The sequence below is a fragment of the Tursiops truncatus genome, chromosome 9, assembly GCF_011762595.2.
Source record: "Tursiops truncatus isolate mTurTru1 chromosome 9, mTurTru1.mat.Y, whole genome shotgun sequence".
Taxonomy (NCBI): Eukaryota; Metazoa; Chordata; class Mammalia; order Artiodactyla; family Delphinidae; genus Tursiops; species Tursiops truncatus.
The window spans coordinates 7,785,190-7,810,026 of record NC_047042.1 but is presented as its reverse complement, the minus strand read 5'-3'; the positions used below and the strand labels follow the sequence as shown (position 1 = coordinate 7,810,026).

Sequence of the window (24,837 nt, the reverse complement as noted above, 5' to 3'; positions counted from 1 at the left end):
TCACAGCTGGTGTCTAGCACAATATCTTCCACATTGAAAGTGCTCAATATATGTTGAATGAGTGAACGAGAAGTTTATAATACAATGCTAAGTTTCAAGAATAATGTTATCTTGTGCGTGTGTCACTTGGTACCTTACAAAATGAGAGCATATATCCTCATTTTATTCTGGTGAGACATTCATAAATTTTGTGTGCATTTTGTTCAAAAAGTGTTTGGATAAATACCAAAAAGTTGCTAAGTCGTAGGTTAAGTTCTTTGTCCATAATGCAATAAACTGAAAATTAAAATATCACCACAAAAAACAAACCAATGTATTTGTAAATGATAAAAGAAAACTCCACTAAAGTTTTGGAACCAAAAGAACTCAAATGTGAACTAAAAATTATTTTGAAATAAAAACAATGAAAGAGTTGAATGGATCAAAATCAATTGGATGCTTTCAAGTCCTGGGTGAGTATTTAATTGGATATCAACTATGAAATATTGAGAATGAATTAAGTATTTTTCTTAAGAAATAAGAAAATTTCTTAAGAAATAAGACTATAGCCAATTAAGTAAAGCAATAGAAAACAATGATATGAACTAGTTAAGAAATTGTTACAATAAATTAAAACTAACTAGCTAAAGGGTCTATTAATGAAGCAAAAATTGATTCTGTGAGACAAAAAAATATATCAAAACTCATGAAAAATCTGATTATGAAAAATAGAATAAAATATATGTATATATACAATTATTACCAAAAAGGTTAATGAAAAAGTCAGGAGATAGTACAGAATTGAAAAGAATATTATGTGTAATTTTATGCCCAAAACTGGAAATTTACATAAAATCAATGCCCTATTTTGTTAATATAAATACACAAAAGTGAGTAAGAAATAAAGAGAAAATTTGAATAGACCAATAAAAATAGAATAAAATAAAATTTGAATAAACGACTTAATGAAAATAGACTAAAATTTGTCACTAAAAATGTCTAGGACCAAAGAGTTTACTAGTGTGTTTCAGTAACCTATTATTATCATGTTTATAAAATTCCCTAACATTAAAATGTTTGAAAAACTCCAAACTTATTTTGCAATGCTGGAGTAACCATGGTCCATAATAACAAGGTAGAATGCGAGAGAGATTGGGAAGAAAGAAGGGGGAGTGGGAAGGGAGAGGGAGAGGGGAAAAGAAAAGAAAGGAAAATAAAAGAAAGAGAAGAAAAGAGAAGAGAAATTATTTGATCACTTTAATTATGAATATAGAGGCAAAAATCCTAAGAGGTTCATAGTAGTGCTCATATTGGATTTAATGTGGTGGATAGGAATAAGATAAGCAAGCAAATTCAATACTTTTTATGAACAAAAACAAGTTTGAAATATTTGAAGTGTAATTTTTTAAAAATTATGGTATTTTAATATAACAGGTATGAAGCCATTATATGGAATTTGCTACGTCTGCATGTACTTACACAAAAAAGATTTTCCTTATAAATTATTGCTCAAAAAATGCACGGTGAAGAACAATATATATAATATGATCACATTTTTTTTTTTTTGGTACGCGGGCCACTCAGTGTTGTGGCCTCTCCCGTTGCAGAGCACCGGCTCCAGACACGCAGGCTCAGCAGCCATGGCTCACGGGCCCAGCCGCTCTGTGGCATGTGGGATCTTCCCAGACCAGGACACGAACCCATGTCCCCCGCATCGGCAGGTGGACTCTCAACCACTGCGCCACCAGGGAAGCCCGATCACATTTTTGCTAAGAAAAATAGCATAGCTATTGTAAATAGAGCTGCATTGAACATTTTGGTACATAACTCTTTTTGAATTATGGTTTGCTCAGGGTATATGCCCAGTAGTGGGATTGCTGGGTCGTATGGTAGTTCTATTTGTATTTTTTTAAGGAACCTCTATACTATTTTCCATAGTGGCTGTATCAATTTACATTCCCACCAACAGTGCAAGAAGGTTCCCTTTTCTCCACACCCTCTCCAGCATTTATTGTTTCTAGATTTTTTGATGATGGCCATTCTGACCGGTGTGAGATGATATCTCATTGTAGTTTTGATTTGCATTTCTCTAATGATTAATGATGTTGAGCATTCTTTCATGTGTTTGTTGGCAACCTGTATATCTTCTTTGGAGAAATGTCTATTTAGGTCTTCTGCCTGCTTTTGGATTGGGTTGTTTGTCTTTTTGTTATTGAGCTGCATGAGCTGCTTGTAAATTTTGGAGATTAATCCTTTGTCAGTTGCTTCATTTGCAAATATTTTCTCCCATTCTGAGGGTTGACTGTTGGTCTTGTTTATGGTTTCCTTTGCTGTGTAAAAGCTTTTAAGTTTCATTAGGTCCCATTTGTTTATTTTTGTTTTTATTTCCACTTCTCTAGGAGGTGGGTCAAAAGGATATTACTGTGATTTATGTCATAGAGTGTTCTGCCTATGTTTTCTTCTAAGAGTTTGGTAGTGTCTGGCCTTATATTTAGGCCTTTAATCCATTGCAGCTCTATTTACAATAGCCAGGACATGGAATCAACCTGAGTGTCCATCAACAGATGAATGGATAAAGAAGATGTGACACATATATACAATGGAATATTACTCAGCCATAAAAAGAAATGAAATTGAGTTATTTGTAGTAAGGTGGATGGACATAGAGTCTGTCATACAGAGTGAAGTAAGTCAGAAAGAGAAAAACAAATACTGTATACTAACACATATATATGGAATATAAGAAAAAAAAAAAGGTCATGAAGAACCTAGGGGTAAGACGGGAATAAACACACAGACCTACTAGAGCATGGACTTGAGGATATGGGGAGGGGAAAGGGTAAGCTGTGACAAAGTGAGAGAGTGGCATGGACATATAAACACTACCAAATGTAAAATAGATAGCTAGTAGGAAGCAGCCGCATAGCACAGGGAGATCAGCTAGGTGGTTTGTGACCACCTAGAGGGGTGGGATAGGGAGGGTGGGAGGTAGGGAGACACAAGAGGGAAGAGATATGGGAACATATGTATATGTATAAGTGATTCACTTTGTTATAAAGCAGAAACTAACATACCATTGTAAAGCAATTATACTCCAATAAAGATGTTAAAAAAAAGAAAAAAAAATAGCATAGAAAAGAATATTTCTGTTTTCTGTGTATGTGTGTATACATATACCAATGTATATAATTGTATGTTTACATGAATGCATGAATAAATGTGTGGATTTGTGTATGTGTGGATTTGTGTATGTGTATGTCTGCATATTTAGGAAGATATACTTCAAACTATAAACAGCAGTTAACCAGAAAGTTGAGATTGGAAATGGACAAGTTTTTCACATGTTGCATTTTATAATTTTATATGATTAGAACTATTGTGAATTTTTCTTTCCATATTTTGCCTTATTTTTAAAACATATTTTAAATTTCTATCTTAAAAATCAGAATGTTCAATTTTATCACAAACCTGTAATTATATTACAAAAATGTAAAAATAATTCTCTACACAGTTGACCTTGAACAACCATACACAGTTCCACATCATCAAATTTAACCAACCATAAATCATCTATTACTGTAGTACCTATTTATTGAAAACAAGCCATGTATAAGTGGACTTGTACAAACCAGTTCAATATACACAGGTCAAATTTTTATAAATTTAAATGATCTAATTTGAAATTATGTGATAAAAAATATTCTCTAAGACTCACTCTATGAAAAAAATTAGAAAGAAAATGTGAATCAAAACATACCTTTTGAAGTCCACCAAGAACCACATACTTTCAGAGCAGGAACACATGTGAACTGCAAACTTTGACACCATGAGCACCCAGCGGAGCTGGAAAGGAAACATGTCTGTCATCCTCTGTACCTGTGAGCCAAGCTGTAGAGCTTCAATGATGCTGTATTTTAATACATACTGATTATAAATAAAACTTCTTAGGAAAGCACAGAAATCTGTGGTCCATAGGCCAAATTCAATCTTCACCCGCTTTTGTAAATACATTTTATTGGAGCACAGCCATGCCCATTTGTTTGTGCAGTGTCTATGGCCAGTTTTGTCCTACATTGGCAGAGTTGAATACAGACTATATGCCCTGCAAAACCTAAAATATTTACTGTCTGACCTTTCACAGGAAATGTTTGCCAACCCCTGTCCAATAGCGCTGTACCCACTCATTCATTAAACTGCTACTGTCTGACTTTCACAGGAAATGTTTGCCAACCCCTGTCCAATAGCAATGTACCCACTCATTCATTAAACTGCTACACTATTGTTAATGCAAAGCCAGTAATGATAATGAAAACGCACCACCAAATCCAGTTGGAATGGAGGCTACATGAAGAAGGCAAACCACATTAATATATGCACTGTTGATTTAGTGAAAATTATTCTGCCTGTATTAGAGGTAATGCTAAGTATTATGGTCTGAATATTTGTGTTCTTCCAAGTTCATATACTGAAACTCACTGCCCCAGGGGATGGTATTAAGAGGTGGATCCTTTGGGAGGTGATTAGAGTTAGATGAGATCATAGGAGTGGGACCCCTGTGATGGGATTTGTGCCCTTACAGAAGGGGACAAGAATGTCTCTCCCTGCTTGTACACACCAAAAAGGCCATGTGAAGACAACCAGGAAGAGGCCCCTCACCAAGAACCCGACCATACTGGCACCCTGATCTTGAACTTACAACCTCTTGGAACAGAGAGAAAAAAATATTTGTTAAGTCACCCAGTCTGAGGTAATTTGTTACAATAGCCTGAGCAGACTAGGACACCAAGAAAATTATAAAGCAGCTTTAAAGCAAAAATAGATGTAATATTTATAGATTTATTTAGTCTGAAAATTTAGACCTCTGTTCTCATTTATTCCTATGGAAAAATCACTTTTGATTGTGCAAGTCTAGAACAAACGTTAGGATGTCACCAGGCCCAAACTGCTAGCACATAGTGTGTCTGCCAGCCATCCCTCCACGGAGCAGCTGCTCTGGGCCATGCACCGTGATCTGGCCCACAGCCAGGTGAGCTTGCTGCTACACCTCACATTGTGGTTGAGAAAGCAAAAAGACAAAATTATCTTGCTTTGCTGGATTTCCTTGTAAAATTATACATGGCATGCTTCCATAAATCTAATTTGATTAAATGAATCTCCTTTGACAATCCAGGATTAAATTCCTTTGTTAAAGCTGTTACTTCTTTCTGGAATTTCTTCCTAACCTTCTCCACAGAGAGAAATCCCCAGAGCATTTCAGACCCAGCTCAGGCCTACCTGCTTGGAAGCCTTTGAACAACTCATTCCCCAAACTCAGCTGTGGCTTCCTGCTGGGTTCTCTCAGGGCCCTGCTGAAGTGTTACCACCCACCCACTTCTGCCTTACCCCAGACTATGAGCATCTTGAGGTGGGACCCCAAATTGCCTACAATAGTCATTTTAATACTATTACTAATACCTTAGGGAAATGTGCCCCCAAAATAACTTTTTATTATGACCCCATCAATAACACAAATAATCTTAAAATGTGAATCTCGACCTTTAATTTATCTGTTCTTTGAGAACATTTAAATGTTTGTACTTCTTTAAGAAAATCCACTTTGGAGTAGAAGAGAATTTATTTCATTTTTTCTCAGTTGTTAATTATTTTTTGTTTTGTTGTCTTTTGAGGGTTTTTTGGTTGTTGTTTTGTTTGTTTGGTTTGGTTTTTGGCCATACCACCACAGCATGTGGGATATTAGTTCCCTGAATAAGGATCGAACCATGCCCCCTGCAGTGGAAGGGCAGAATCTTAATCACTGGACTATCAGGGAAGTCCTCAATTGTTAATTGTAATTGTAGGAAATTTGGAAACAACAACACTTATTTTAAAATATTATTCAAGTCCTATCACCTAAAATAACTGCTCTTAAAATCCAAGTGTGTTATCTTCTATTCCTTCTTTGAAGTGTAATCACTTACACCCCATGGCCTTTAGAGTATAATCTAAGCTTCCAAGAGAATACATACCTAGGAGTATTGTTGCATTTATATTAAAGAGTAAATATGTCTGATGGATTTTTTTCATCCCATCAAGTGATCTTGTTGCATCTAGCCAAAAGTTGTCATAGATTTCCTTTCTCCTGGATGTTTCTGAGTTTCAGGTTGAAGATTTATATTAGCCTGTTTGCTTTTCAGTGATGTTTGTTAATGAATTGCTGTAAGTATGCCATGTACCCATAAAGGGAGTATTTATGGTGTCCTATGGTAACCTCAAATCATCCTTCTTGTGTAACAGTCCTTTCTTCTGGCTTTAATTTTCCTCTTTAGAAAGCACATCTTTTGGAAGTTGATTTAGTGAAGGTCGGTTGGTGATAAACACAATTATTGTGTGTTTGAAAATGTGCCATTGTTTTAAAATGGTAATCTCTCTGGAGAGAAAATTCATGGTTATCAATCATAATCTCTTAGTTCCTTAACAATATTTAAACCATGAAGTAGAAACTGGAAATTATAAAGATAAATCTACTCTACAACTACTACTAATTTTGCAATTAGTGCAATTGTTCCTTTGTAGGCAATATTTATTTTCTCTTTCATTGTTTTTTTTTATTTTATTTATTTTTTTAAATTTTTACTATTTATTTGGTTTTTCCAGGTCTTAGTTGTGGCAGGCAGGCTCCGTAGTTGCAGCTCACCAGCTCCTTAGTTGCAGCATGCGGGCTCCTTGGTTGCGGCATGCATGTGGGATCTAGTTCCCTGAATAGGGATCGAACCCGGGCCCCCTACATTGGGAGTGTGGAGTCTTATCCACTGCGCCACCAGAGAAGTCCCTCTTTCATTGTTTTTAATACATTTTTTCTCCAGCTTTAATGAGGTATAATTGACAAATAAAATTGTAATACATTTAAAATGTACAACATGATGATTTGATATATGTTGTGAAAGGACATAGAGTTAATTAACACACCCATCAACTCACATATTTACCTGTTTTTTTTTTGTTGTTGTTAAAACACTTAAGTTCTACTCTGTTAGCAAATTTCAATTATACAATACCGTATTGTCAACTGTAATTGCCATGTCACACATTTGATCCTAAGACCTTATTTATCTTATAACTTAAAGTTTGTACCTATTCACCAGCCTCTCCCTATTTCCCTCAACCCGCAGCCCCTGGCAACCATCATTCTACTCTCTGTTTTTTTTCAGTGCATCATTTTTTGTTTGTTTGTTTAATTTCACACACAAGTGAGATCATAACAGCATTTGTCTTTCTCTGTCTTGCTTATTTCATTTAGCATAATGTCCTCCAGATCATCTATGCTGTTTCATATATCACATTTTATTTTCTTTTTCCATCCATTGGACTACAAACATTTACATTGCTTCCATACCTTGGTTATTGTGAATAATGCTGCAATGAACATGGGAGTACAAATATCTCTTTGAAGTCACAATTTCACTTCCTTTGGGTATATATATACCTAGAAGTGAGTCTGCTGAATCATACTGTAGCTCTGTGTTTAATTTCTTGAGCAAACTCCTTACTGTTTTCCATAGAGACTGTACCAAATTACATTCCCACCAACAGTATACATGGTCCCTTTCTTCCACATACTCATCAGAATTTACCTCTTGTATTTTTGGTAATAGACATCCTAACATCTGTGAATTGATATCTAATTGTGGTTTGCATTTCCCTGATAATTTGTGTACCTGTAAGCCATATATGTCTTCTATGGAAAAATGTCTATTCAGTCCTTTGTTGATTTTTCAATTGAGTTATTTGTTTGTTTGTTCTGCTTTTTAAGACTGCTTTGGCTATTGACAGTCCTTTGTAGTTCCATACAAATTTTAGGATTTTTTTCTGTTTCTGTGAAAATGCCATTGGAATTTTGATAGAGATTGCATTGAATCTGTAGATTGCTTTGAATAATATGTATATTTTAACAATATTAAGTTTTACAATCCATGAACATGGGATATATTCACTGGATATAGAATTCTGGATTACCAGATTTTTCATTTTTTATCATTTTAAAGGCATCATTCCACTACTTTCTGGAATTCATGGTTTCAAGTTGTCTGTCCCCTGTATACAATGCATCTTTTTTTTTCTCACTGCATTCAAGATGTTTCTTTTACTCTGGTTTTCAGTACTCTAACTATGATATGCTTAGTCTTGTATGGGGTGTGTGTGTGTGTGTGATTTTGAGATTTGTATTTATGCTCGTTGAAGTTCCTTGAGCTTTTTGAAACAGTAAACTTTTACTTTTCATGAAATTGGGGACATTTTTAGCTATTATTTCTTTGAAAAATTTTTTCTGCTAAACTTTCTCTCTACTCCTTTGGAGACTAGTTAATCATAAGCAAGACTGTTTGATATTGTCTGACAGGTTTATGAGGATCTGCTCACTTTTACAGAATATTTTCTCTGTCTTCTTCACATTGGATAACGTCTATGAATCTATTTCTGGAAACAGCAAATGATGGCATACAGGACAATCCTAGCCTACAATGGGCTTTCATAGATAATGTGTTATTAGAGCACAGCCATATACATTTATTTACATATTGACTACAGCTGCTTTCTTTAGTAGTTGAAGCAGAGACTATAGGGACCACAAAACCTAAAATATTTGCTCTCTGACCCTACTCAGAAAAAGTTGTTGACCGTTCAAATTCTCTGACTTTTCCTTATGTTATCCCCATTCTGCTATTCAGCTCATCCAGTGGGTTTTTTTTTAGATATTGTAATTTCCTAGTTTTAAAATTTACACTTGATCCTTTTAAAAATATTTTCTGAGATGTTGTTTTTTCATTCATTACAGGCATAATTTCCTTTACCTCGTGGAGCATAGTTATAGTAGCTATAACTATATATAGTATAGTTTTAAGATCTTTACTGATAATTTCAACATTTGGGTTATATCAGGGTTGTTTTATATTAATTATATTTTCCTTTGAGAATGAGTGATGTTTCGCCAGTTTTTCCTTTGTCAAGCAATTTTGGATTGTATCACAGACATTGTGAATTTTATGTTCTGTAGGCTCTGGATTTTATTATTTTCTTCCAAAGAGTGATAATATATTTTTACTACCAGACAATTAACTTGCTCAGACACAAATGGCAAACTTTCACCTACCTCCAGGGACCATGGTTCAAATCTCACTTCAGTACTTTAAGATGTATCTGTGGGCTGTTTTTTGTTTGCCCTGTGAATGCATGGTTCAGGGTCAACCACAGACTTGGGCAGAGTACAAACACAGAACATGGATCATTCCTTTACTAACTCCTGTACAGAATTCCTTCCTCTCTGGCGGCTATGGTTGTCCCAGGACCTGTCTTTTGATTTCTCAGGCCAGAAAGATAGCAGCCTATCAGAGTATAAACTCCTTGACACTGAGAAGCCACTATGACCTATTCTTGGGTCAAAACCACAAAAGTGGGAATGTACCACAAACTGCTACCTACCTCCAAGATTACACTCGCATTAAAAGGTTGCTCACTCTTCAGAACTCTCTTGTAGTGCTTCTTATGCTTTGTACAGATTTTATAATTGTTAAATGTGGCATTGTCAGACTGCTAAGGGTTAACTCCATCATACTAGAAGCGCTATTAAATTTAATGTAGATCCTGATACTTTGGAGTTTAAGTCTACTATCATACTATTTATTTCATTTCGTTATTTTTATTTTTTCTCATCATTTAGGTTGATCTATCATCATGATCATCATTATTATTTCATTTCTGCCTCGTTTTGCTTGTTCATTATACAATCTTTTTATTCATTTTAATTAGCCTAGAGATATAATATGCCTCATCAGCCTCTCTAGGACACTCATATACTCATTCTCTTAGCCATACTTTTGGCCACTTTTTTCTTTTGAAAACACTTTTCCACTTGGATACCATCTTCCTATTTTCCTCCCATCTGGTCATCCCTTTTCAGTCTAAACTGATTCCCTGTCTCCTTCCCATCTTCTGAATATTGAAATTCTGCAGGTCTCAATCTCTGGCCCTCCTTGCTTCTCTCTCTGCTCTGTCTTTCCATGTAATCTCATCTAGTTTCTTGCTTTATATTCCATGTCTAATTAAATTCTTCCAATTTTTTCCATTTTGAGCCCTGATCTCTCTTTTGAGTACCAGTCAAATATCTAACAGCCTACTCAATATCTTCATATAGATATTCAATAGGTATGTCAAGTTTATCCTCCCTGAAACACCGGGGCACTATATTGTAGTGGTTAAAATCATAGACTATGAAGCTAGACTCAGCTCAATTCTTGTATGTCACTTAGTAAACCTGGGACAATAAGCAGTATACTTTACTCCTCTATGTTTCTACATTTGTAAAATGGGGAAAATAATAATAACATCTGACCCACAGGGTTTTTTTTGTAAGGATTAAGCAAATTATTATTCATAAATGAATTTAAATAGTTGTTTGTCTATAGTAATAATTTCATCATATTTTACTATTTTTATTTTATTGTTATTATTACAAGCATTCCTTGTTTATTGCACTTTGCTTTATTGCTCTTTGCAGATAACTGTGTTTTCCACAAACTGAAGGTTTGTTAAGCTGCATTGAGCATACCTATCAGCACCATTTTTCTAACAGCATTTGCTCACTTTGTATCTTTGTGTTACATTTTGGTAATTCTTGCAATACTTCAAACTTTTTTATTGTTGTATTTGTTATGGTGATCTGTGATCAGTAATCTTTGATATTTCTATTTCAAAAAGATTACAACTCACTGAAGGCTCAGAGGATGATTAGTATTTTTTAGCAATAGAATATTTTTTAATTAAGGTACATACATTGTTTTTTATACATAATGCTATTGCACACTTAATAGACTATAGTGTAACCACAACTTTTATATGTACTAGAAAACCAAAAATTTATGTGACTAGTTTTATTGCTGTATTAGCTTTATTGCAATGGTCCAGAACTGAACCCAAAATATCTCAGAAGTATGTCTGTATTATTAATTTCATCAGCATGTCCCCATTTGCTCAGGACAAAACTTTGGAGTTACACTTCACACCACTCTGTCTCTGAACCATTCAATCCATGACACATCTTTGTGTTATGCCTAGTTATGCAAATTATGCCTAATTTGCCTTTTTAGAGTACTTCTACCTCACTATTTCTCATCTCTCACCTGGACAATGGCAGTATGTCCTCATTGCTAGTCTCCCTGATTCTCCTCTTGCCCTCCTACATTCTATTCTATACATGGATGTCATACTTCCTCTTAAAAATGTAAATTGTACCTATTTACACCTTTCCATTATACCTAGAATAAAATCCAACGGCTTTGACAAAGTGGGTGGGGCTCACGTCAGCAGTTGTCTCAGCCTCCACCCACGTTCCCTTAATCAGCTCTCCAGCTTGTAAGCTAAGTCAGCTGCCTTTTGGTTGGCCTCCACTGAGCCAAGAGCCTTTGCACTTGTTGTTCTTCCCTGACATGCTCTTCTCCAAATCATCACCAGACCTGCCCGTTTCCAGAGGCTCTGGTCTCTGCTTAGATGGCTCCTCCTCAGAAAAGCCGTCTCTGACTATCCTATGTTAAACTCTTCCCCCAAATTCCAATGTTCCATTTCATTTGATTGGTGGTTGCTTTGTTACTACTGTTTATCATTGATCCTCCCTAACTAGAAAATACTTTCCGCAAGAGGAGGATCATTGACTATAGCATTTAGTCTTGAGACCCCATATTTAAGATAGTACTCTTACATATTAGGCTTTCAATAAATGTATTTTGGATTAATAAAGGCCCAGATGATAAGTTGTGATTATTTAATTTTTCCAAAGAACATAGGAAGTAGTTAATTCTATCTACATATTAATGATATGAAGTTGAAAATTCACTGGGTAACTGGTGCAGGGGCATAAGTTTGGTTATTTATGGAGTCAAATTGATTACAATATGAATTTTGTTTGTTTGTTTTTACTATTCTACCACTCCAATGTTCCCTCTTTTCCTTGAAGGATAACTAGGATTTATATGTGTGGAAATAAGCTTGGGATTGCTCAAATAAGGATAAGAAACATCTAAAATTCATGAAAATGTTTCCCTACCCACAAGAATAAAAGGAATTTATTTAACTGACATTTATATAATGCATATCACATAGAGATTTTGCACTTAGAAGTAGTAATTCATTTAGCTGGGATAACAAACACATGAGCTTGGTACTATTGTTGTTCCTATTTTGCAGATGAGGAAACTGAGATACAAATTAGTTACATGCTGTCAAGATTCCCTGAGGTGGTCTCAGGCCACCTGGGAACATGGAAAATGATATATCAGAGATTGTGATTCCAATCAGAAAGATTTTCTTAGTTTAGAAAACACAAAGTTGACTTTGAAGTGCTAATAGAAAAGAAGGAACATGTATCAAAATTAGTTTTTGTAAAGTGCCATTCAAGTGAAAATCAGTGAAGGGAAACAATTTGTATTTGAACTCAACTTGGTATTCTCTGCAACAACTATAGCGTCTTACTCTCTTTCTTATTTCCAAGCCCAGCGTGCAGGACTGCGATAGTGCAGGACCACATCAATACCATGAGCCCAGAGATGAGTCAGCTTATCAACTAAACCAGGTACTAGGCTATGCACCAAGAGAAAGGAAATCATAAGGAAGTCCAGCATAGCACCCACATAAAAGTGAGGCTAATGGCTATATATTGAGGGGCTGATCTAAGCATTCTACTCTGAGCCTGTAGGGTGGTGAGAGTATTCACATACATGCAGCAATGAAAGAGCATTCTAGAACAGGAAAATGTGTAAGCAAAGACTGGAAAGTGAGGCCATGTGGTATATTTTAGAGGTATGGCCATAATGTGAAAGTTGTAACATGAAAGTTCTAATAGTGTAATGTGAAAGTTGCAGAAAAGTGTCACAAGAGCCAAGATGGGAAAAGTTGTGTAGCTTTACCTGTCTTCTAAGGCATGTCAATTTCACTTAATAAATAAAAGGGAACCAACATTAGTCTACACCTAGTTGACCTTCATGCTCAGATCTTCCTATGTCACGTACATAAACAGCACCATTTCACCCTGGTCCCCAGTCTGAACATTACTTGACTTTATATTGTGCCAAAACAAGTCATTCAATAGAGCAAAATTCTATAAAATATAACCATCTGTTTTTGTTTAAATATAATATGAACAAGTAAATTATACTGGGATTTTCCCTGAATTTCCCTCTTTGGGATAGTCTTTAAGCAACCTATAGACGTGTATAGTGGTTTGATATTATATCATGCCCAGACTTGTTTATATTGGGTCAAAATAGACATTAAGGGAGGAAAAAATGTAACGATCCTAGTGTTTGATGTATCTAATGCAAATACTCCATCTCAGGGTCATAACTTTGTAAGTAGGAAATCCTACAATTACTTTTCCGTATACAACACGTAAGTATAGAGTTAAGGCAGCTGCTTGAACATTTGTCCACCAGGATCTGCAACAGGACATAAAAGGCAGGTCAACATAGACCTTATAGCAAGGGCACATAGATAATGCACAGGGCACGTCATCATCTCAGAAATGGAAATACCATGAAAGCTCTGGACAAACATCTAAACTCAACTAAGACAGCTTTAATATAAGTACATAGTAGATATCTAAGAATGTGTTGCTTCATTGTGTTTGCTCTTGGATTATTGTGCTTGATTTTGGGTCACTGGCAAACTGCCACATGTGAAGAAGAGACCCCAGATATTGAAGGGATCTGGAAAATATCTTTATATTTCTTTTAATGACTAGAATTTAAAACATATTTTAATGAGAACACTTTCTCACCATCTTTACATAGACATGACTTGCACGTTTTACTCTGAAGCTGCGAGGCCATCAGGACTTCTTTTCTTCCTGGTGCTCAGGGTTCTGAAGCCACGCCCCCATCAGTTCCCCAGTGCTCTTGAGGCACGCGTTGGACATGTCCTCCTCCGTTGGGAGAACTCGTGGCAGTTTCAGGGGCTTGATTCTTATCAAACGTTTAACCGCTTTCAGTTTTGCCTTCACCAAAGAGATATTCTTGTGAACTTGAGGAGTATGTGCTTTTTGTAACCCAAGCATCCTTATTAAATCTTTCTCCCAATATGGACGTCTTTTTGTACTTTTTATTCTGGTAACAATATCCAGTTTATAAGGTTGCTGTGGATCCCCACCATATTTTTCATGACCTTCAGGTGAAGGCTGAAAAACTTCATCTGGAATTCTTGACTTCATAAATCTGTGACAAATCCAGTCTGTACAAAAAGAGGCTCCACACCTTTTGTCACCATTGATAGTGTGCCTGGGGGGCTCTGAACTATTGAGTGCAAAATCCTTGCCATGAGGGTGGTGACTGTTCTTAGAGATGGTGACTGCTAAATGTCTTTCCACCTGATGGGAAGTAGACTTCATAGAGGATACTTAGTGTGGAGGAGAGAACATTTGGGTGGGAGATGGTAGCAGTTTTCAAGTAGAAATGGTTTACACCAGGGAGTAAAAAAGCATCACTTCAACTTTTTAAGGAGGACGCTTTGTCAGTTGGAACTCTTCTAGTTTAAATGCAAATTTTGTAATGTAATGAGGTCTGGGGTGAAATTGAAGCAGGAGCTACAAAACTGCTTGGCAGGACATTGGAAATGGTTACATAGAGTTGGACATCCAAGTCAGTCAAATCTTGTGGCTTTGGATTCCAGGTTCTCTTAAGTTCTATATTAGTGCTATGAGGTAGGTCATCTTAATACCATACTGCTTTAAAACTCAGCCTCAGAACACTGCACTTCCTGCTGAAGATATCAGTAGCCTCCTTCAGAGAGACATCTTGATTTTGCTAGATTCTTTTTCAGTGTTTGGCAGCTTGGTAAACTTTTTATTAGTCCACTTATTGTTGATTTTGCATTGTTTTGTTTTAAGCACAAAAGGGTGAAGTACTCAATTGTGTGTTTTAAACTTTAGGGCTATATCATGTTAAATCACAGATACCCGACATGGCTGAGTAAATGTTTACCTTCTAGAGTCAGCCTAAACAAAGAAAAACAACTGTCCCAAATAGTTTCTTTGCAGAATGATAACTAAAGGCTCTCTTTCCTGAAGTCTTAATCTTAATCTTAAATATTTGCTGTCCTAAATTAAGGAAAGTTATGTCTGTAGTCTTATTATCTGTTCTTCTTCATGCTCATCATAAATGCCAAAGGGTAATTCTTCCTAGAAAAATCAGTCTTTTGTGATAACATGCAATGTGTTTTTAATTAATGAAGCTGCTTGATGCTGGCAGACTAGAAGCATCTTATCGTCACATGCTGGGGGAATTCATGCAGGGTCCTGTCTGTGCATGCTGAGCCCTGGAGCCAAAGAAAAATCTCCTGTCATTAACTGCTCTGCCTAACTAGCCTACTTATTAAGAACCAAGCCATCAGTCATGCTGGATAAGCATATCAAGATATAAGGAGACGCCAGAAGCTGATGAAATATTTTGGCGAGAGCAATGACCAGTTTTGTTATAATAACTTGTGGTTCATCTCCAGTGTTCGGGGAAAAAAAGTCATTTGATATTGCTCAATATTCTTGGGCAAAATGTAACTGTCATCTGAACCCAGAGGTAAAAAAGAGAATTTTCATTTGTTTGTTTTGTTTTGAAGGCAAAAAACGGTCTTTCAATTGGGGGACAGAGGGAGAGCCTTGAGTTGAGTCACTTCTCCTTTTTAATGGCCCTAACACCTGGTACAAGTTACCTGTCTCCTCCAGGACTCTGTTTCCTCCACTGGAAAATGAGGCTGAGAGTGCCCACTTCATGGTGAGTACATGGGATAAAATGTTGAAAGCACATTGTAGACTATAAGGACAAAGACGTTGTTACTCTTTCTTAAAATTATGATTATTTTAGACTCATTGAAAATTTCACCAAATTGAGGGCTGGAAATAAACATTTCTAAATATTCATAAAAAGAAAGATATCATTATTCTCACTTTTCAGATTCCCAAATTTCAGGTTTTAGTATGAAAGTCTGATCAACAAAGGCTCCTTTCTTTTTCCCCTGAATGTTGCCAAAATAAAATGTAGGCATGAAATGCAGGGAATTTTTTGATAATGGAGCAGAGAGGTATTTATTGTTTCAGAAAGCACTTCCTGAAAACATTTATAACCATGGAGCCAATAAAATGACGGGTTCATAGATAAGTATACTGGAAGGAAACAAAGATCATTGCAACACATAGTGAAACACCCTGGAATTATTCTTCCTTGTATTCTTAAACATAATTTTTACATAAATATAAAGAGTCAAAATAAAAGTTCCCTTCTGGGCTTACACAATACCCAGCAACTGACCAATTAGAGTAAAGAGAGCTCAAACTAATTGTTTTTAATTATATGAACATAGCCCAGGTTGACTTATCTCTAAAATGGGATAATTTTATAGGCATTGAACACTCTTTTAATGTTTGAAGGATTAAATTATTTCTGAATTATAAACTAATAGAGTGAATATTGAATCCAACATAAGACCTTTATACTATGGAAATCATAAAATAATATAACTGCAGATAATAATATAAGGATGTTATTTTAATAACATAACAATAATAACAACAATATTTGCAGCTCATGGAATTTATGAAGATAACTGAAACAAACTAGATGGAAGAAGCTTGGAAAAATGCTAACAGTTAATCTATATTGTTTCTTCTTCTTGAAGTGTTGGCTCCCTAGTCTCCATATGACCACACTCTATCCTTCTTTTAAAGCCCAGGTGGAGCCCAATGTCATCCACAGAACCTCCCCTTGCTCCATATTCTCTCTCCTCCCAGTGGGATCTCTCTTGGCATTCACCTTGCAATGGAAAACTCCATGAGGGCTGAATCTTAAATATACTCCCTTTTATATCCCCCAGTGTCTTTGAGCAATACTTAACATGTGCTCGATGTAGCCCACATGAAATGAATCATATGACAAAAGAGTGGTATCGTTGAGATGCACAGCTGGGTTTGTCTTACAGGGTGGGCAAGAGGCAATATTAATGGCCATCCAATATAGGGAAATTTGATTTGGAGCCCCATCAGGATGCTATCCTTCCTTAATAATGAGTCAGCACACACACTCTGGCAGACCAAACAAGAACAGATGGGAGGCTGATCTTTGGTACTATGTAACTGGTAACTATTATTTTGTAGAGTTTATTAAAGGAAAATGACTTTCTGATCTAGGATAATAGAGAATTGACAATTCAAAGTAAACTGAAGGAGTAATGTAGATCACACAAAATTCACAGGCGTGAGAAAAGCACAGACTGTTTCAGGTCTGAAGGAAACAGGAGTTGAGATATGACGGAGGATTGGATGGACGGCCAGGTATTGTGTTTAGAGCTGGCTCTGTCCCCACCCCTCCTACCCACCACCCTTAGGGTACATGAGTCTCGGGTGTCATGTGGTGTACTTTTGAGACCAGAGATAACTTAATAGAGGAGATTGGGGGCTCTAAAAGTCAGAGGACATGTTACCCAAGAAATCTCAACACAATATGTTCAGGATTGTGTTCCATCCCATCATGATGAAAATCAGACCGTCTCCTCCCATGCCAGAAGCAGCAATCCTGTTATCAAAAACTGTGGTCACTCACACATGATCAGCTATTCCTATAATTCTATGGAAATTAACTCAAGTAACTTCCTCAATCTAACTTCCTGTATCCAAGTAAAAAGAGAAAAATCGAGTCCCCAAAAGAGACACTAAATAAAGAAAATAAACTCAACCAGCAAGAAGAAAACAAAATGTTGTGAAATAGTAAGGTAATAATAGGTCAATAGGTATATTAGTAGAAACTTGAAAATATCTCAGTAGAAAGATTCAAGAGGAGATTATAGCTATCCTGTAGATAAGCTTCAATGGAAAAAGTATCAGTATTTATAAATATAAACATTATTAATGAAATTAAAAAGACCAAAAAATGAAAAAATCTCCAACAGATGTCCCAAATAGTCAGATAAACTTGGTATCTCAAAGAAAGAGATTTGTGGTTCTGACATTTGCTGATGCACCCCAATCTCATAGGAAAGGCACAGAGTTTTTAAGAGAATTGCTCTATGGAAACACTACCAGCTTGGACTAAACTGGGCACAGCAAAATGAAGCCCTTGGACCCCCAAACTACCAGGGGTCATGTGGTGGGCAGGATTCTAAGACAGCTAATGAGACTCCTGGACCCTGGTGGACACAGGTCTTCCTCCAGTTATCTAATCAAATACAATTCAAGAGACAGCTGTGAGGAGATTTTACAGATGTGATTAAGCTCTCAAATCAGCTGACCTTAGGATCAGTCAATTCTCCAGGTGGGCCTGACCTAATCCCGTGAGCCCTTTGAGAGTGGGAGAAGAGAGGGACAGCACAGAGATGGGCTCGGCCTGGCCTGGAAGAAAGCAAGTCCCCATGCTGTGAACTGCTTGTGGGGGCCACCTGGGCAAGAACCTTCAGGTGGATTCCAGGAGCTGAGTGTTAGCAGGAAAACTGTGAGATTATCACCTGGTGGTGTCAAAGCCACTAATTTGGGATCACTTGTTACACAGCAGGAATCAGGCTGAGAAAACTACGCAGCTCTAGAAACTGGTCATTCCTCATGGTAAATGGATTACTCCAGAGCCCAGGGGCTGGAGCCAGTGTTACCGAGTCCGAGCTTGTATTGCTCATGGCACAACAGTCCAATAAATCGGGAAGAGGTGTTGGGACAAAGAATAGAGGCTCTATTCGAAAAGCCAGGAGACTGAGAAGATGGTGGACTAGTGTCCCAAAGAACCATCTGACCTGAGTTAGGATTCAGGCTTCTTTTGTACTAAAAGGGGAGGGGATATGGCTGGTGGTTACAAAGTTCTTGGTGCTGGAATCCTTCATTCTTCCAGCTGTCTGCCTAGGTCAGGTCACGATGCTCCCGTAAACCTCCAACAAGACAAATGTCTTTGTTCTGCAACATTTTATCTCCATATGAATGGAAAAGAGTCATACCTTTAAAGGCCAGACCCTTAAGAATGGGCTCTCCTGTATATTTCAGGCTGTAGGCAGCATCCTTTTCCAAAATATCCAGAGCCAGCATGACTAAGCACAGGCAACAGAGCACGAGGGTTAGAGCTAGAGGAATAGATCCAGTGTGGAGTTAGGTTTGTTCTTCCCTGTTTCACCATAAGCCATGAAGAACCACCTGGGGGAGCACAACTGGGCAGCACTCAGTGGGTCTGAGCCCATATGAACTGATGGCCACAGCGGCCCTCCATTTCTCTTCTTTTCAGCGGGAGAGCCTGCTCCACAGTTGTAAGTTAGATGAGAGAGGGACAGATAAACCTTACTCAAGAAAACTCATCAGACACAGGGATTGTCGGAGTTTCATGGAGGACTCACAGGGGTGAATGTATTTTCATGTGGAAGGATGGTATGTGACATGTGGTCAGAGGTCTGGCTATCTTGGTTTTAAACCTGCCTGAAATTCTTCTCTCCATCCCTTCCCCTTAGCCCCAGGCAGCCTTTGTAATTGCCCCACATGGGCATGTCAGAAGTCAGTTAGAGGAGGCCCCAGCTCTGGTGGTTTCTTTCACATTTTCTCTCTCCTTCCTCTGTGCAAGAGGCCCCCCACCTTCATGGTCAAAGACACAGAATAAAGACAACCTAGCTGAGCCAGGACAGCCTTGCCTTTAGGAGCAAAATCAATGGTTGGTAGTTATTTAAAAGAGAAATCCAAGACAGAGCAATTAAACAACTGACCAGTCACCTAAGAGGATTTCCAGAAGGGTATAGTAATGACATTGAATGGGAGGATGTGGTTTTAAAAAATCCAGAATGGGATTCAAGCCTTTCAATTGAAATGGCCTTCTAAGTATTAACAGAACACCAGGGAACAAAAGGTTGAGATGCATTCTGGTGAGATTTCTGGGCTGGGGACTGGGGAGTGGGGTGGAGTAGAGAGAATGCACTTGCCTCACAGCTCCTGGGGAGGAGGGCTCTGTAACTCTTTCCTTTCCCTGCAACTCCTGCTCCTAACATGCTTGAATAGGTTTTGTTTTCTGAGACATCCCCTTCATTGATTACTTGGCTAGGATTCCTTTGTGCCAAGTTCCTTTGAATCTTCACTCATAATTATAAAATAAAGGCTGAATAACTGGTTAAAAAAATAGACAAGAAAGAAATAAATAAGTGGATGAAATGTTTCCCCCCTCACTGAAGCTGCCCAGGTACGACCATCTGGTTTTCTGAGGAAGTGCTAGGGAATGGTCTCTGCCTGGACCCCAGGGGATGGGCAGGGTCAAATCCTTTCTGTACTTCACCTGCCGCCTCGCCACCCCCCAGCTCTCCCGAGGGACTAAGCCTAGAGTGGACAGAGCCACTCAGCCTTCTCCCGCATCCAGTGGGGTCAGAAGGGTCACTGGCCTCTCCCTTTATTCCATTTCCTAATTCCCTATCACAGGTCTGCAGTAAAGCTACAACTGACATAGGCAAATCTAACTCTTAGAATTCTATTTAGAGACAAGATATCTTCTCTCTCTCTCTTGAACAATGCTTGAATTTCAAAACCTTTGCCTCACTAAAGTGGTCGAAATAGAAAGAGGTCGTGATGGTCTACAAACAAGAGATCACTAAACTAAAAGTGCATTAAACAATAAAAAGCCTTTGTTATTTCCTTTAACAAGAAATGAGGAGGACGGATGGCTGTGAATTCAGAACTCAACCATGCCATGGAGATGCAGGCACGATCCTTTACAGGCACAATTTCACGCTCCGGCTTGTTCCCTCCTTGTGGCAACATGGCCACATGGATTTCCTCATGGGATTTCCACCCAGCAAAGGGAGCCCCTTTCTGGTGAGTCGGAGGAAAGTCCTTCCCAGACCCCCAGCACAGATGCCCCGGAGACCCTTGCAAGGACTCAGGCGCCCTGCTCTAGCTCTTCCAGAAGAGACTGGTGTGAGGAGTAGCTGTGGGGTGTCTGCTCAAAGATCAAGAAATTCTCAGCAGTGCCCACCTTCTCCTTCCCCAAAGGGACAGCCCTCAGGGGAGAAGGAAGAAGTCAAGATACAAGAGCTCAAGGTTTTCAAATCAGCATCCTTTGAGCTCTGCAATGGGCAAGTGTGTGCTACTGTATGACCTGCTTGTTCCATGGGGTGACCAGCACTTCGTGTCCATTGCAGGAGAGTTTGGTAAGCAGCATCCAGCCCTGACAAGCTGGGGGAGCAGGCAATGGCAGACTCCCCAGCAAAGAGAAGGGGTAGAGCCAGGAGTCTGTGCTAGAAGATCACCTGACTCAGACCAGGCTCCTCAGAGGCTGATTGAACTGTGTCACAAAGCGGTCTCTCACCAGGATGCTCTGCGTTTCATAGAAAACCATATGCAATTTTTATAAAAGGAATAAACAACGCTCAAAAAGATTATGTTTATATGGAAATTTTCAGAACTGCTAGAGTGTGTGAAGTTGTCCCATGGTGAACGTGTATGTGAGAAATTAAATCCATGTATGTAAGCAATTAAAACAAACGACCACAAAATCCTGTGCAACCTCGAAGCTTTGATGAATTCTTGGCGGTTAGCAAATGCCCAAGGTAGAAAGACACAAATATTTGTATCTTCCCTGAACTGTGAGTAATGAAACGACTATTTTTCCTTACACAGCAGTGTTTGGGTCTTGTTCTTTGTCCTAGGAGCTGCCACCCCTCACACACCAGGTTCTCCTTCCATCCTTACCTTGTAGCTGTGTGACTTGAGGAAATCCATCCTCCCCTTTCCAGTCTGTGTTCTTCTCTGCTAAGTGAACAAAATGATCACAAACCCAAGGGGTATTCAGTAGAGTGAAAGTGAAAGAGCTTTGTATCCTCGACAGACAGTAACTACAAATGTACCCAAATGCCCTTATCAGGTAGCCCAAGCTTTGTGTGTGTTAGATCTCCTTTGTCCATCTCTCAACAGAATCTATCATTTTTAAAGAGTATGATCCCTCCTTGTAGCTGAACTCACTCTTTAGGGTTTTCCTTCTCTCCTCCAGTCATCTACCTTCTCCTCTGCCTCAGCCCTGACATATCTGTGCCAGCACAGTGGTGCCAGTGGGTCGAATAGCAGTAACTGAAAGTAACAAGACACAGAAAAGATGCCTTGATTACAGAGCATCTATTCTAAAAATCACAAGAAATTTGACTGTCCACGTGAACTTGCACAGTAGGGATTCTGTAACTTGGCTGTGTGTTGAATGCAAGTCAACTCATTAGCAAGCTTCCTCAAGTGGTTAATAAACACTAGTAGAATGTTGGCTTCAGTTTACAATAACTTCTAACTATATAGTAGATGTCCATCAAGAGCCCATAGTCCAATGAAAATGTACTGAACTCTGCATCTTTTGCCCGTGGTAATTTATCAAGAATATGTGCGTAGGAGTCATTGACTCATTGAAGGGACCTTTACACTTGACACCTCATAATTTAAGATTTACTGCCCTGAATTTTCTAAATGTGCAGGTAAGCCATGATGACTCCTTAGAATCAGGAGAAATAGGACCAAACGAAAAGTATGTCTGAAATTGCTGTTGACTTGAATGTCTTCAGAGCTGCTGTAGGAATGTAAGCGGCACCTGCTCAGTGAGTGGCGTTGATGCGTTATTCACATTCTGCTTCAGAAAAGACATATTCAGGTAAAAGTTGAAGTAAAAATAAAGAACAAGCCTTGGTCAAGATTCGCAGCATCTCATGCAGTGGAAGCAGCCACGCAGAGATTGAGAACCACGGGTTTATACGTTGACATCGGCAACTAGTGTTTGGTGGGTGCAGGGACAGAGCAGGCGGCGACCAGCTTGCTGTGTGGACAAGGGCTCAATTGTTAGCACAAGCTCCACACTGAACACTGAAGCAACTGCCCTTCACACAAAGTGTTTTTTTAGAAACACTCTGTGCCAGTGCCACTCTCAGGAAGGACTCGGATTCCACACAAGAATGGTCCAGCCAATGCTCCCAGGCCAGATTCTGAGGTGCTGCACTGGGAGCCACCTTTGTCAGTGGGAGGCATGGGATGATTGAAGGGGCTGAAGACAAAAGGTCTATTTACCCAACAATCTAAAAAAGAAAGGAATAGCCGGGGACAGACACTCCTCCCCTGCCTCACTCAGCCACCTGCTCCCTGCTTCTGTCCCCCTTTTCTACCCCATCCCAGGGAGAGGGGTGACAGTGAGGTGCCAGCCTCCTGGGGTGGTGATGATTCTGACACCAATTCTGATGTGTGGGGTTTTCCTCACACCAAGAAATTCTGTGACATCAGCTGGAGGTCCTACAATTAACTCAGCCTGACATTGGACCTGGAGATAGCATCAGACCCCACAGGCTAAGGGCTTATCTTACCAACTTGGAAGCTTCTGAATCCCATTATTTTGGGTTTTTATGGAGACTTCATTACTTACGCACGATTGATTAAATTTTTGGTCATTGGTGATTGACTCATCTCCAGCCCTCTCCCCTTCCTGGGAAGGCAGGGTGTTGGGACTAAAAGTTCTTACCCTCTAAGCACCTAGTTTGTCCCCTCACCCCCTTCAGATGCCAGTCTCAAGTGCAGGTTGTCATCTGTGCTTCTAACAGACTAGCTTAGATGGAAGGCTCCCATGACCCCTCCTTGAGTTTCATTAATTTGCTAGACTGGCTCACAGAACTTAGAGAAGCATTTCACCTACTAGATGACCAGTTTATTATAAAAGGTTCATTATAACTCATGAACAGCCAGATGGAAGAGCTACACAGGGCAAGGTATGGGCAAGGGACACGGAGCTTCCATGCCATCTCCAGGATGTCACTCTCCCCAAATTTTCATGTGTTCACCAACCTGGAAGCCTCTGAATCCCATTATTTTGGGTTTTTATGGAGGCTTCAATACTTACACATGATTGATTAAATCATTGGTCACTGGTGATTAACTCATTGCCAGCCCTCTCCCCTTCCTGGGAAGGTAGGGGATTGGGACTAAAAGTTCCAACCCTCTAATCACTTGGTTTGCACCCCTGGCAACCAGCACCCATCTCCAGGTGGGGTCCAAAAGCCACCTAATTAACACAACAAGAGACACCTTTATGCTCTCACTACTTTCCAAGCATTTTAGAAGCTCTGTGCCAGAAACAGGGATGAAGACCAAATATAATATATACTTATTATTATAAATCACCATGTCACAGGAGGATAGTGACCCCCGCCCATAAAGGACAATACATGTCTTCATCAGCCACTTCCAACAAAGTCAAATTAGAAGGGCTTCCAGATAATTCTCCTGGAGTCAGAAGTCCCTATAATGAAGCATCTCCCTCCTTGGGTAGAGCTCAGTTGAGGGGATGGTTGGTTGGCCACCTGCTATGCCCCTACCCATCAGGTAAAAGGTGCACTGAACATATGGTGTGGTGGAGAGAAGGGACAGAGTTCAACAGTCAGATTGCCCAGTCTGACATCTTCCAAAGAAGGTGGCCAGCCTGGAGTGCCTGGCCGTATCTCACCTGGGGGGCTAGCCACCAAAGCGGGGGTAGGAGTTCGGAGAGGTGTGGGGGTAGTGGTCACAGTGAGATACCGGTGAGAGCTGCGTGGAGTGAAGGAAACCAGTAAGGGCCAGGAACTAGAGAGTGAAGAGATCCCAGAGGGACCCAGAGAGCTGTGTCCCACTTAGCACCTGCACAGCCAAACAATATGGCAGTGGGACCAAGGCCCCAGAGAGGATAGTAGCAGTGGACATACAAGGTGGTCACTACCTGCCCTCTTCCTGTCTCTAGCTCTGTGGAACTTCGTCCAGAGAAGGGAGGCACAGACACTTAACATAGTTGGGAGAAGTAGTCAAGGGCAGGCTTTCAAAAGGTTCCTGGTGAGTCTGGCCATGAATGAGTGAGGGGAACA

General features: G+C 39.0%; 1 pseudogene; it reads right to left on the bottom strand.

Moving 5' to 3' along the window:
• Window positions 1–13,828: 13,828 nt before the first annotated feature.
• Window positions 13,829–14,313, bottom strand: LOC101325701 (large ribosomal subunit protein uL30m pseudogene; annotated as a pseudogene).
• Between the last annotated feature and the right edge of the window lie 10,524 nt (window positions 14,314–24,837).